The sequence below is a fragment of the Chinchilla lanigera genome, unplaced genomic scaffold, assembly GCF_000276665.1.
Source record: "Chinchilla lanigera isolate Chin_1 unplaced genomic scaffold, ChiLan1.0 scaffold00005, whole genome shotgun sequence".
NCBI classification, from domain to species: Eukaryota; Metazoa; Chordata; class Mammalia; order Rodentia; family Chinchillidae; genus Chinchilla; species Chinchilla lanigera.
This window is the reverse complement of record NW_004955406.1, coordinates 15,324,410-15,337,891: the sequence shown is the minus strand read 5'-3', so window position 1 is coordinate 15,337,891 and position 13,482 is coordinate 15,324,410. Positions and strand designations below refer to the sequence as shown.

The 13,482-nt window shown below is 40.9% G+C and overlaps 1 protein-coding gene across 3 annotated transcripts in view; it reads left to right on the top strand.

Annotated features, from left to right (window-relative positions):
* Positions 1 to 13,482, top strand: part of Tnr (tenascin R) — a 504,972-nt gene that overhangs the window by 174,328 nt on the left and 317,162 nt on the right. The window lies entirely within an intron of this gene.

Genomic DNA, 13,482 nt, shown 5'->3' with positions numbered 1-13,482 from the left:
AGCATCAGCTACTCACAACAGTTGACCTTAGTGACTTTGCATCTTTCATGGACAGAGTTTGGGGGTCTTGAGCATGCACACATGTGAAACATCCATCTATGGTGTCAGCTAGAAGGGTGGGAAAACAAGAGGACCAGACTGAGAGACCTCCTCCCAATATGTTTACAGATGCTCTCATTTCGCACACGCAACACACTTCCCCTCTAATTAGATCAGAGAAAAATGAGATCTCCACAGCTGGTGAATTGAGCAGCAAATTTCTTCTCAGTCTTTTGGATGATATTTTGCCATCTTCTGACAGTGTTAAGTAGTTGGTTTGCAAAGCTGTCTCTCATCCACTCTCTCCCTACCTTTACAACTGTGTTTCTATTCCTTCCTGGCCAGGCAAAGGTGTTTCCTTGGCAGTTTCTGGCCAGGAAGTAGAAGAAAAATAGGGACGCTGAGGAAGAAAAGCCTCTTACTAAACAAAAAGGAAGGCAGTTAAATACAGTACATAGAGCAGAAGAGGGGGGACCTTTATGGGAGCTTTTACTTAATCTCTGCACAAAAATGAAGGCAAGCTCTTTCTGCACAGAGGAAGGTGAAATTGCCTTCCTTAAATTAAATCTATAGGAAGCTTTTGTGGCTTCCTTCAAGAGTCTCTAGTCCCAAGATGAGTGTTCCTGTGAGCTTCAGCTCCCATGCACCGTGTCTTTTCTGCACCGTGTCTCACAGTGGAAACTGAACGAGAATGAAATAATTTATAGGGTCCAGCAATTGATCTAGGATTGGATGGGAGGGAGGGAACTCTATGCAAAGATAACAGGCCCAGATACACAGATAGTGAAGCTGAAGGGCCTGGACAGCGATGGAGATTCAGTGGCACACACAGACAGAGACCAAGGTACCAGTGAGGATGGCGGGGAAAGAGACAGGGATGCCCAGGATGCTCTCTATGGGGAGGGCTGAAGTTATTAAGAGGAGGTATTGATTGCTGACTAATGCCCACCAAGCTTGTTCTGTGGATCTGAAGCTCTATAAACAATTACATGAAACAGGTAAGAACTAGCTATTAACAAGAAAAAGAAAACCCAGAGGTCAGGCTTTTTTGTTTAAAGAGAGCACAGCAGTGATTCATCATCATACTTCAGACAGCTAAATAAATATTTGCTAAATGGGGGCAACAGTACATGAAAAGGAACCTGCCAAGTAGTCGTGATGACAGCACCTGTCCACTGCTGTACTGGGGTGGGACTCTGCTCTGGGACCCCACGACTGTGGCCTTGGGTGAATATGTCATCTAAGGTAGATATGTCACCTTCAACTAGGTCATGCAAAAAGCACAAAACTTTTTTTGGAAAGCCTATGGTATTGTAAGTATATCTGCTGGCTTACAATTATCCCTTGTTTAGGACATGTGAACAACAGGAAAATTGAAATACTCAAACTGCATTTTAATCATTATTTTCTCCAGTCACTTTTTCCCTCAACTAATTTTTGTTGTTAAACCACAGGAATTAAGAGAATGGAAGAAACCACTTTATTCAACCCCATTTTATTCACAAGAAAGTAACAAAGATTCTGAGAATGATCCACTTGGAAAGGACTGGAAAATCCCCACCCAGTTCCCTTGCCATTTCACAGAAGAAGTCAGTATCCCAGAGCGGGAGGAGCTTGCGGCAGATCCTTGCCTCCACTCTGTGCTCCCTTCACTAATCCATGCTTCCCCCGCTTAGCTGAAGAGCTCTTGATGCTCTAGAAGAATCACAAGATGGTTTTCATGAGCCTCTATTAGACCCCTGGGTGTCTGAGCCATTGTGGTGCCCTTGCTGGGGCTCCGAGGCCTTTTCTAAACAGCTGTATGACTTGACTGCTCAGGAAAACAGCACAAGATCCCCCTCTAGGTAAATTATGGGAAGAGATTTCAGAAGAGTCTAAAACTGCAGCTCACTGTGAGAAGAGTTCTCTGGGATGCTTTGGTCTAGGTTTAAACTTCATTGTACACATCCTAGCGTATCAGCCCACAATACTGTCGCCTTTCAGTCACTCATTGGTGGCTTATCCAATAAAATGCCTCAACCTAGTACCATTTTTTTTCCCACCCATACATCCCAGTCTTTCCTAGTCAGGAGTTTATATCTAAATAGTGTTCTAAACATAATTAAACATAATTACACACATAGATGACTTTTGGTAGAGCTGATGTTGTAAATTTTCATGCTATTGCTTGACCAGAAAGAGAAATAAGAGACTAAGGACAACAGGCATCTTAAAGATCTTGAGAAATCACTTTTAAAAATGCAAGTTGAGCTGAGGGGAACAGGACAGAAAATAAAACTTATGTAATGGTTTTGTGGAAACGAATATGAGATCATCAACGCTGATGTCAGACAGATGCACCATATTTTAAGAGGGCAGTGGCTGTAAACATGATTTGATACATTCTATTTCTATTCCTATTCCCTGAGGAGTGCTGAAGGACTAAAGTTATCAGAGTTGTTTTCTCCGTGTGAACAAAAACAAAATGAAGATATATGATATTCAAGTGAGTAGGGAATAGGGACATGAATCTGCCTAATTCAGCTGCTGTCTGGTCTCTCTAGGCCATTTGCCTGGCCTTAATGTCACCCAGAGACCTCACAGAGACAGCAGAGCTCATGTCTTTTGAAGAGAATTGGGAAAGAGGTACATCCATGTATGAGTCTATTTTCTGTTGCTTTAACAAAATATCCAAGGCTGGATATTTTGTAAGGAAAAGAGCACATGGTTTTGAAGGCTCAAAGTCCAGGGTTGGGCTCCCTCATCTGTGTGGTCTCTGGTGAGGGCACCCCTGACTATATCACCACACGGCAGAGAAAGGGTAAGAGAACCTAGGGCATACAGAGAAAATCACACAGAGAGACAGAAAGCAAGAGAGTCAGGAAACAGGCTTGCTCTTTTTATAGCAATCCATTCCTGAAGACCAGTGTTAATCTCTTCTGAGGCCCATGACCCCAGTAACCTAATTACCTCCTGCTGAGCCCTCCCACTGAAATGTTCCACCACCTCTCAGCCCTGTGAAATTGGGGCCAAGCCCAGAAATCTTTGGGGAACACACTCAGATCATGTCCCAGCCATAGCAATCCCTTTCTGGCTGAATTCTCTTCGTTACTGGAAGTCCCAGGAAATCTGAGGAATAGAGGGCAGGGTTTGGGGACTTGTGGCTTTAGGAGTGGATTGCTTTATTCAGTATCTATGCAGTGCCTGGGGCTGAGGGCTACCTCCGTGTCATGCAGTTGTCTGAGTCTGGCCCTCTCATGGAAGCCACACAAACCCTACATTGTCAGCACTCCTTCCTGCCTGCCTTTATCACCACCCTATTGCAATGTTGTTAATAAGCAAAATTAATTCATTCGGATTTTATCTCCTTTTTATTTTGCCTGCTCACCCACCTCCTTTTATGTGGTTCTTTTGAAGCAGGGTCTCACTATGTAGTGCAGGCTGACCTTGAACTCTCTTATGTAGCCAAGCTGACCTCAAACTCACAGGGATCCTCCTACCTCAGCCTCCTGAGTGCTGGGATTACAGTCACGCACCACCATGCCTAGGCACTATTCCATTTGGAGGTTGCTAGTAAACCACATCATAGGATAAAAGGCTGGCAGCTGGGGGAATGAAAATATAACCACAGAGCTAATAAATTAATTGAATTTTGATGTACTAAAGAGTCTATAATGAACTCTCGATTATTCAGGAATATGTTCCCAACCTAATGTAGTTTTCTTTATTTTCTTCCTGCTCTGCTTGAGGCTGAGTAATTTGGAACTTGTATAAAACAACGAAGATTTCTGTGGAAACAAAACAAAATAATCATCCATGGTTTAATTGCCTTTTCTTTTCTTTTAAAAAAGCCTTTTCAAGATTCTACTGTTGTCCACCTGTTATGAAAGTGCAAGCTCTTGAGGGCCAGGTGTGGGTCTAAATTACATTCACATCCTTTTTGTCTCCCAGCTCATTCAATAATATCTTACAAGCAGATCAACAAAATAGTTCACAGTTTCCCACTGCATGAGTTACCTAGCCAGACTCTTATTATTAGACTCGTAGATAATTTTTCATTTGCTAGTGTCTCCAGCAGTAATTTGATGGGAATCCTGAAATTCTATATACATCCTTAATTGCTTTCTGAGGATAAAGTCAGAAGGAAATGTTGGGTCAAAGTGGATATGTGTTTGTAAGGGTTTTAATATGTGTAATCAAATCATAATCCAGAAGTAGTATCCCAGCAGTGTGTAAAAGTTCTTCTTCCCCAGCACCCTCACTAGGTGGACCCTGGAAGGATATTTTCCAGGTTCAGGTAGCACTGAGAATGCACTTCCTCAGGTGGTGGAGTTGCTCCCACTGGGTGGGATTATTACTCAGTGCCCTTACCCTGAGCTACTGGTTTTCAAGCTCCAGTCCTTTCAAATCCAATACTGTATATTTATAAAGGTCAATCTATTGTTTTCATCCTCCACTGGCTCGCCTGACCTCATCTATAGACTCACCATTTCCCCTGAGCAATGTCATCCCCAGTAAGGCTGGGATCGAGCAGGGAGGGTGAGACTAAAAAGACAAGAGCTTCAGAAAGAGCCAGCACCTTCTCACTTCTGAGACGGTTGCACCCTCAGGACCAAAATGGCCAGCATGGCAGCACTATCCTGCTTCCTCTATTTGTAAAAAGGAAAAGAAAAAAAAAAAAAAAGCAAACTTCTAGGATTCTCTTCAGTTCCAGAATTCCTTATGGGCAGAAGCGTCTAAAACAATTGCTTTCAAACTAGAAAAGTGACCTTAGCTTTTTGGCCGTGGGTGTTGCACCATAATTCTCGTTTTGTGGTGACCCTCAAGCATCCTTGCCTTCTAGCCAGTCTTTACTACACTGAGATCAAGGGAAGATGGCCTTGGAAACACAGTTGATGATGAAGGGAAGAGCAAGGACACAGATGCAGAGCTGAAGGGAGAAAGCTGAACGTGAGGGAAGGCAAAAAAATCAGGGCAGAACAAGATGTGGGCAATGGGAGAGAAAATTATAGTCTTACCCAACAGTCTTATTCTGTTTTTTCAGGGTCTGATTTAGAATGGCAAAAAATGCAAGAACACTCAGAAATCACTGTCTGGGAGTGCTCATGACAGGCTCACCGTCCATCCAAACTCCTCTTCCAAAATCCACCTTAAATAGATATTTAACCTAAGTATGTTCCCTAAGTCTCTCCTTCAAATTACACCCTTAGGTCTTTCTTATATAGAGATTCTAACGCTGTCATCTGGAGTAGCTAAAGTCAGCATCAAATATGCAGCCAATATCAAATTCTTTTTAAATAGTCTAGGTCTCTAGGTGCCATTTGATATATTAATTATGTAATTTACTGATTAAGTGGATTAATAAAGAACCACACTTGTGAGATTTTCTAAAGCTCTTGATGAGAGGGTTTGCTCCCATCCTATGAACCACAGCAGGCCCCAAGACAGCATCTCAGTTGAATGCTAGGGAGGAGAGAGACCCTGTCCTCAGATCTGAACCCAGACGCCCACTGCCTAGCTGCCCACCTGGCTGAAGTGTGAAGGAACCTGGGGACAGGCAGTCAGGGCAGGTGGCGGGAGGGAGGGCAAGCGCCTCAGCAGGTACATTTCACATTTCATAGGCTGCTGGGAGTTGTGAAGGAGTCAGGGGTGTGGAGACAGAGCTAGAGTCGTGCTGCTTGGCTGCTTGGTATTTGCAGGTCTCCTTGAGAACAATTTTAATGGTAATAATTGTGCTTTTGCTAGTCTTTGTCTAGTTCAACAGCTGCAGCTCTAGTTAGGCATACAGTGATTCCGTCTAAAGAAAGAAGATTCAGTGCACACTACTGCGTGGTGACAGCAGCAAGCAAACTAGCCCATTCTTTTTGAGAACTTTGGAGAAGGGTGCACAAGCCTTAGACAAAGCACTTTTTTAAAACACAGAGACACAAGAGAATGCCTTCATCAGCCAGGCAAAGTGTCAGAAAGGGCCCCCTTGTTCACAGACGATTAGCAAATAACAGACAATAGGGAGCTCCCATGGACAATACCAGAGTTCATCACCTTTCTTCCTCCTGCATTCAAATAGCAGAGCGCTTTCCCAACAGAAACCTCCATGTTGCTCCCTGCCAAAACCCAGCAATTAATTTAAAACCTGGGCAAAAGGGCTTAGTGTATATGTCAACACTGAGTAGTGCTTCATAAAACTGCCCTCTTTTAAGTAGGAGATGCTCTTCAGTAGGGACTAGGGGCTCTCACAGTGGGCTGTGAGCAGTCTAGCTAAGGGAGAAATTGTGTTTGTCCCTTGTTTTGTCTTCAGGATTAATAACTGGTGTTTTTTCAATATCTTTTGAGAGTTTGCTAAGTGTAGAAAGATCTTATCCCAAAGTGAAGTGGCTGACTCCAGAGGGGTTCAGGGAGAAACACAGCAGTGGGCCAGTCAAATAAATGCTGTGATCTGTAAAAGCTGGCCAGTGGCTCCAGCCCAAGCACCCTCCATAGCCCTTGGAGAGAGTGCTCAGTCGGATGCCATTCCAGGGAGGGGTTGTTTGAACCTAGGACACAGAGCAGCCTCAGGATGGCTTCAGTTCAGGGGTCCCAGTGTTATGGGCCCACAGTGGCTGGGGGAGAAGCAACCATGGGAGACAGCCGTGGTCAGAGAGTTGCAATCAGGCTGGCTGGCAAGAGACTCCCTGAGGGGTTTAAGCCAAAGGACACAGGCCCCACACACACAGCCAGAGGCCAGGCTCAGCCTGAATTGCTCTGGATTTGAAAGTCACAGAACTGGCACCTTAGCACTAATCCTACTGCCTGCTGGTGCCGGCATCCAGCAGAGATCTGGGGTCTGACTGCCTTATCTACCGGTGTGAGCAGGGGCATGTCTTGACTTGGACATAGCTCCAAAGTTGTAGATCCTGAAAGAAAACCACACATTCAAAATCACAGAGAGTGGGAACACCTCAAATTGAAAAGCTTCTCCACAGCAAAGGAAATCACCAACAGAGTGAAGAGACAAACTGCAGACTGAAAAAACAAATTGCCTGCAATGCCTCAGACAAAAGACTAATATCTGGAATGTATAAAGAATTCACTTAAATTAGACACCCCCCAAATTTAAAGATCCAACCAAAAAGTAAGCATCTTAAATGAATACACATTTCTCAGATGATGATGAACAAATTGCCAGTAAATGCATGAAAAAATGTTCAACACTGCTGGTCATTCTAGAAACACAAATTAAAACACTGAAATTTCATCCCATTCCGGAAATAATGGCTATCTTCAAGAAACTGAGCAATGACAAATGCCAGTGAGGCTGTCGGGGAAAAGGAACCCTTTCTCATTGTCGGTAGGACAGTAAACTGGTACAACCTCTATGGAAAACAGTATGTGGATTCCTCAAAACAACTAAAAATAGAAATTCCATTTGACACAGCTATTTCCCTTCCAGATATCTTTCTAAAAGCGTTGAAATCATCATACCAAAGTGAGGTACGCATACCCATGTTTGTAGCAACACAATTTATGATAGCTAAATCTTGGAAGCAGCCTATATATTCATTAACAGATGAATGGGTAAAGAAATGTGGTATTTGTATACATTGGAGTACTACTTTACCATAAAGAAGGATTAATTCGAGTCACTTGTGTCAAAATGGGTACACTTTGAGATCAAAATGTTAAATGAAGTAAATCAGGCATGCAAGCTTAAATACTTCCTGGTTTCTCTTACATGAGACAACACATAAATAAAGTACAAAGTAAAATGCAGTCAATAGGAAAAAGGAGAGAGAAAAAAAGTTATCGCAATCCAGAATCATTAATATACTTTGATTTAGTATAATTGCCTTGTGTGTTTTATGGTTTTTGGTCTGTTGGACTGTTAATTTGTATGTATGATAATTAACTTATAGGACCTATAAAATAAGCAAATGAATCTGAGGCTGACAAAAATGAAGGAGAGAACAGAAGGGGAAAAAGTTGAGATGTGGTATATACACCTACCAATTCCCCACAGTGAATGTAATCATTACATACTGCAAGCATGTACTAATAAAAAATTTTTTAAGGGGATCTTGTCCAGAAAACAGTGCAAGTGATTACTGTGTTCCAAGAAAATTTTTGGACCACTTAAAAATTTGTTTCATCACAGCCTGTGTTTACATAATTGCCTTTTTACTGGTTTTGTGATGTGTGTGTGTGTGTGTGTGTGTACACACCATGGTCTTCTTTCCTTGTGTGGTTAGTTTAAGAGAAGACAAGTCTCTTCCCTTTTGTTAAGTCAATAAAAATATACTTTAAAGAAAGGAAAAGGGAGAGCCCTGTGGGATGTGTTTCAGGTTCATGCCTATATGCTGGACTCCCCACAAGGCAAATGTGCAGACACCCGAGAAAGCCTTTTCTGTTCTAATGTGCTGCCTCATTTGGCTGACTCTGAAGCGATGGGATCAATCCTGCTTGCTGATTTGGCCTGTCCAGTTGGTCAAACAACCAATTTGACTGATCTCCTCTTGGAACTGGGCCAGTCATTTGATTGAATTAACCAACCTGAGTGACTGTTGTTTTTTGGTTTTGCTTTTGTTTCTTTGATCATAGGCAGAGCCAATGCCTCAGGTTATCATTAGATGTTTTACTTCTGGTGTTTAGAGCCTGGCAGAGAAAAAGCAAAATTGACTCCTCATGACAAGAGCTAAAAGCTGGTAGCTCAACATAGCCAGGCAAGTCCCTCTGTCCCTTGTCAGACTGTCAAACCGTCAGGAGGGAGGCTTCCCAGCAGCAGCCTCTACTGAGCCCAAACAGCTCTTCTTTGGCTAGGCTATTCTGCAGCATCCTATCTCTCCTTTTCTGCCGGGTCCACCCGGGACTTCTATTTTTGCAAGAATTCCTTGGGTGTATTGTGTGTTCTCCTAGCTTAGTCATTCAGCCATAACCTTTCCATTTAGAATCCTGCCCTGATGATAGTTCGCCTCCCTAGTTCAATATTTTACATTTATCTCTATTGAATTCCAGTTGCCTTCTGTTACAAGAGGCACTTAAATTATCCGAGCCTTGCTCCACAGGCTCAGGCTCCAAGTCCAGGACAAATTTGTTTAGCACTTAGGGATCATGGGCATATGAGGAGTTTGGGAGTACAAATGTATTTGAATCAGGTGTTTCTTAATGATGGCGAGGCAACAGACTTAGGTAGAGAGCATGAGAGCTACTAAATATATAAAATTTCACTCAGGTTCCCTCAGTATTGGAGGAAAATTATTTAAAGTAAGAAAATAAATATAACTATCTAACCTGTAGGAAAGGCATCGACAGCACATTGTGAGCCCTTACCAAATATGAGCACCATTAGATACATCAAGAAATATTTTTTTTGGCTTTGGTCAAGAATATTTATAATATATTATGTCATTAGCTTTTTATTGCCCATGCCAATGATAGCTGAAAGCCATGATTTTCCTAATATTTGAAACCTGAAGTATGGCTCAAGAGTGGGAGAGAGCTAGTGATATGCTGGGAGTGGTGCCCAGCTTAGCTGCCCTATACTACCATGCTTGGCAATGGGTCATGACCACTGAGAAGCAGAGAGGACAGCCCATGGTCTCATGTGTCTCCAAAAAAGGGCCTCCAGATAGAAGCATTAGGTGTACTAAGCCACTGTTTTTTAAAGTCCCAGTTCTAACATGGGAAGAAATAGACAATAGATAGCTCCCAACTAGCTTCTTTCCCAAGCTATGCTCCTAATAGTTTTCAGTCTAGATTTTATTGAGCCTTTAATGTCTGAATGTATCTGTTTGCTGGCTTCTGTGTTTTTCTCCTCTGAAAAATCAGGTACTGCCTCAGGCTTGAGCTGATGACCATGAGATCCAGTGAGCACCTCTAGTACTAGAAAGCTCTACCAATCATGGGGCCAAAGAGCTTAAGGACGGGTGAAAATCTCATACATCCATTAACAGAGGTTCTCTTCTGATTCTGACAAGAGCAATGATCATGCTGATTCTTAGCTGTTTATCTGTTGTGTTCCTTCCAACTCCTTTAGAAATAGGCAAGAGGAGGCATTGTTACTGAGGAGAGATGGAAAAAAAGATGGTATCCTCAAATAACTTTGAGTCCACCTGGAAAATGCTTTGATCAACTTGTATCTAGGTACAAAAAATGGAAGAAGTACATAGCCAAGGACAAATACAAAGGAAGACCATTAGCCTATGAGAAGAGTGCCAGGAAGGCTAAAGCTCACAGTGAGCAGAGATTTTAGAAACATGCCAGGGACAACAAAAAGCTTTTAGTAGCTATGTTGAGAATTAGAAGAACAAGGAAAGGATAGGCTCACTGTTTGGGGAGACTGGTGGAAGGTTAAAGATGAGATGAGAAAGGAGAATCACTCAGATAGTTTGTTTTTTTACCAACGGGCAAGACCTTTCCACAGAAGAGAATGGAATCAATATTGTAAAAAAAAATTGAAACTCAAGCTGTCTAAACAAAATATAAGTGGTCATCTGGAGGCTTAAAAGTTTCCAAACCTGACAAGTTTCATACAAAGATTTTGTAAAAATCATATAAATGTGCCTAAAACCACAATTTAGAAGTGATTGCGGGTGGGGGGGTGCTGGGGATTTAGCTCAGCGGCAAAGCTCCTGCCTAGAAAGCGCAAGGTCGTGAGTTCAATTTCTGGTACAGGAAGAAAAAAAAAAAAAAAAGAAACGATTAAGAGAAACAGACCAAAAAGCCAGACATGAGGAAAATCTGTATTTTCATAGAAAGAAAGTAGATTCTAGATTGTACAAGCAAACAGATTTGACAGATCATCTAGAAATTCTAGAGTCAATTACTATTCCAATGGACTATGGGATCTTGGAAAGGAAATAGTGATAAGCAGAGGATCACATGAGTTTAATGAGAAGAAGGCACAAAGTCAAATCCCATTTCCACTTGACCAAATTGCCAGATATGTAAATCAGCCAAATATTGTAGATATGGCAAGACCCTTGACAAAATTTGTCTGGATATTCTTGTGTATTGGATGGAAAATTGAAGGCTGCTTTCGACTGTTAGTTAACATCATGGTTAATTGACTAGAAATGGCCAAGCAATAGATTATATCAATGTTGTGAGGACATTTTGCAGTGTGTGGAAGAGCTTCATCTTTGGTTCTATCCTGTTTATTATATCATGGATTTAGATGAAGATGCCGAAAGCATGCTTATCACATTTATTTATGGATTAACAGAGCCAAGACTTAGAATATCTCTACAGACTATAGGAATGGCTAAAACTAACAAGGTGAAATTCAGTATAGATGAAATTAAGGTCTTGCATTTAGGCTTAAAAAGAACTAGTTGTGCAGGTACAGATTGGGGTATCTGCATTAAGAATAATTCAAATGAAAAATATTTAGAGGTTACTGTTTGACTAAAATACCAGGAGCCATTACAAGTGTATATGGATGTTAAGACATTTCCTCCAATCTTAGACACTGGTAAAGGTATTTGGTCCAGGGAAAAGGCAGCAACCTGTCATTTTCCTGGAGAAATGTGACTGATAAGCCAGATTTTCTCCAAGGAGTGCAAACAATGGTGAGCCATCTAGAAACCTTATAATGCGACTAACTGGGCAATAGCTGGTGGAGTTAAAGATACTCCTAGATATATAACTCTGAATAGTTCTTGCACCTGTATGCAAGAAGAACCAGGATTCAGTGACTGTTTCTCACAGTTCATTGTGATAGTTATGAACAGAAGTAACCTGAATGTCTGTCTACAGAACAATGACTGAAGAAAATGTGTATACTTGTGAGCCTAACACATATAATTATAATGGAAAAATAAAATTGAATATCTACAGTATAAAATATTTTATTTACATCTAAATCCATGCACAATAATGTTGTTTATTATTCAATGTAACATACACATGAAATAAAATAATTAAAAATTAATTTAAAGGAATTAAAAACTACCCACTCTAGAGTAGTGGTTACTTCTCAGTAGAAAGGAGGGCAAGGTTGTATGCAACCAAAGCAGGGCTCTTACTTCCATTTATTCATCAGTGTTTCAGTTTTAATTGGTGTACCATTTTCTATGTTTGAAAATATTCAGAATATATCAGGGGTATTAAATGTATTGAGATGATGTTCACATAACATAAATTTAACCATTGTAAAGTGAACAATTCACTAGAACTTAGTACATTTTCAATGTTGTACAGTCACCCTTTGTCTAATTTCAAAACATTTTCATTGCTCTAAATAAAATGTCATACCCATCAGTAGTCTTTCCCCATACCCTAAAGAAGGATTTTTGTTTGTTTGCACAAAGAGAGAATCATAGGGAAGAACGAGTGGAAAGGGCAGAGGTTTTCTATATATCCCCTGTCCTCACTCATACATAGCCTCCTCTGTTAGCAATACTCCCCATGGGAGCAGTACATTTGTTACAACTGGTAGACCTACCCTGACACCTCACTATCACCCAGAGTCCACAGCTTGCATTTGGGATTTCTTCTCGTGTTGTACACTTTACAGGATTGAGCAAATGTATAATGACATGTGTCCACCATTATAGCATCATACAGAGTAGTTTCAGTGCCCTAAAATGTCTCTGGGCTCTGCCTATGAATCCTTCTCCATAATGGATTTCTAAAGAATATACTTTAAAAAAAAACTCATAAGAAGGAAAGGGGGTTCATGATAACTATCTTTAAACATTTCAAAATCTTTTCATGGAAGGGAAATTCAATTTTTATCTTGTAAAACTCCCTAGGGATCAATGAGTTGATATTAGAAGTAGGAACAGCCTGATTTGATGTAAGAAAGGGTTTGCTAACAAGATTAGAGCAGCACATCCTCATTCAGAATATGACTTTGGGTTAGATGGAGTTGGCTGAAGTCTGTCTGATACATACTCATTCTTGGAGGGTTACTTGAATTCACTGACCTCTAGTTTCTTCATATTTATAAAGTAGATTCTTAACCCTAACCTACCTGAATTATTAGCAGAATACTTTCAATGAAATATATTAAATCATAAGGTAATGAATAGCACAGATTAAGGGCTACATAAATATAAAATAGAGTAAGTATATAAAAAATGAAGACTGTGTATAGGCATGGAGCTTCTCTTTTTTCTTTTTCATTTTTATTTTGATTAGTACATGTTTTCAGTACACAGTGATTACATTCATTATAGGGAGTTGATACATGTTCATAACATGTTTGAATTCTTTTTTCACCCTCTTTCCCTCTCCTTTCTCTCCCCTCCCTCCACCTCTTGTTCCTCTTTTGCAAAAGATCTATCTCTGTTTCCTCTACCTATCTTGTATTTGTCTCTTTAATTTATTTATAGTTTGGATTTCTCATATAAAAAAACTAGCCGATATTTAAACTTATGTGTCTGATGTATTTCACTTAACACTGGGGTGTCCAAGTGTACCCATTGTCCCTCAAATGATTCAAATTTGTAGTTGCGCTTGCGCCCAGGCAGCCAGTTCTCCGGGAGC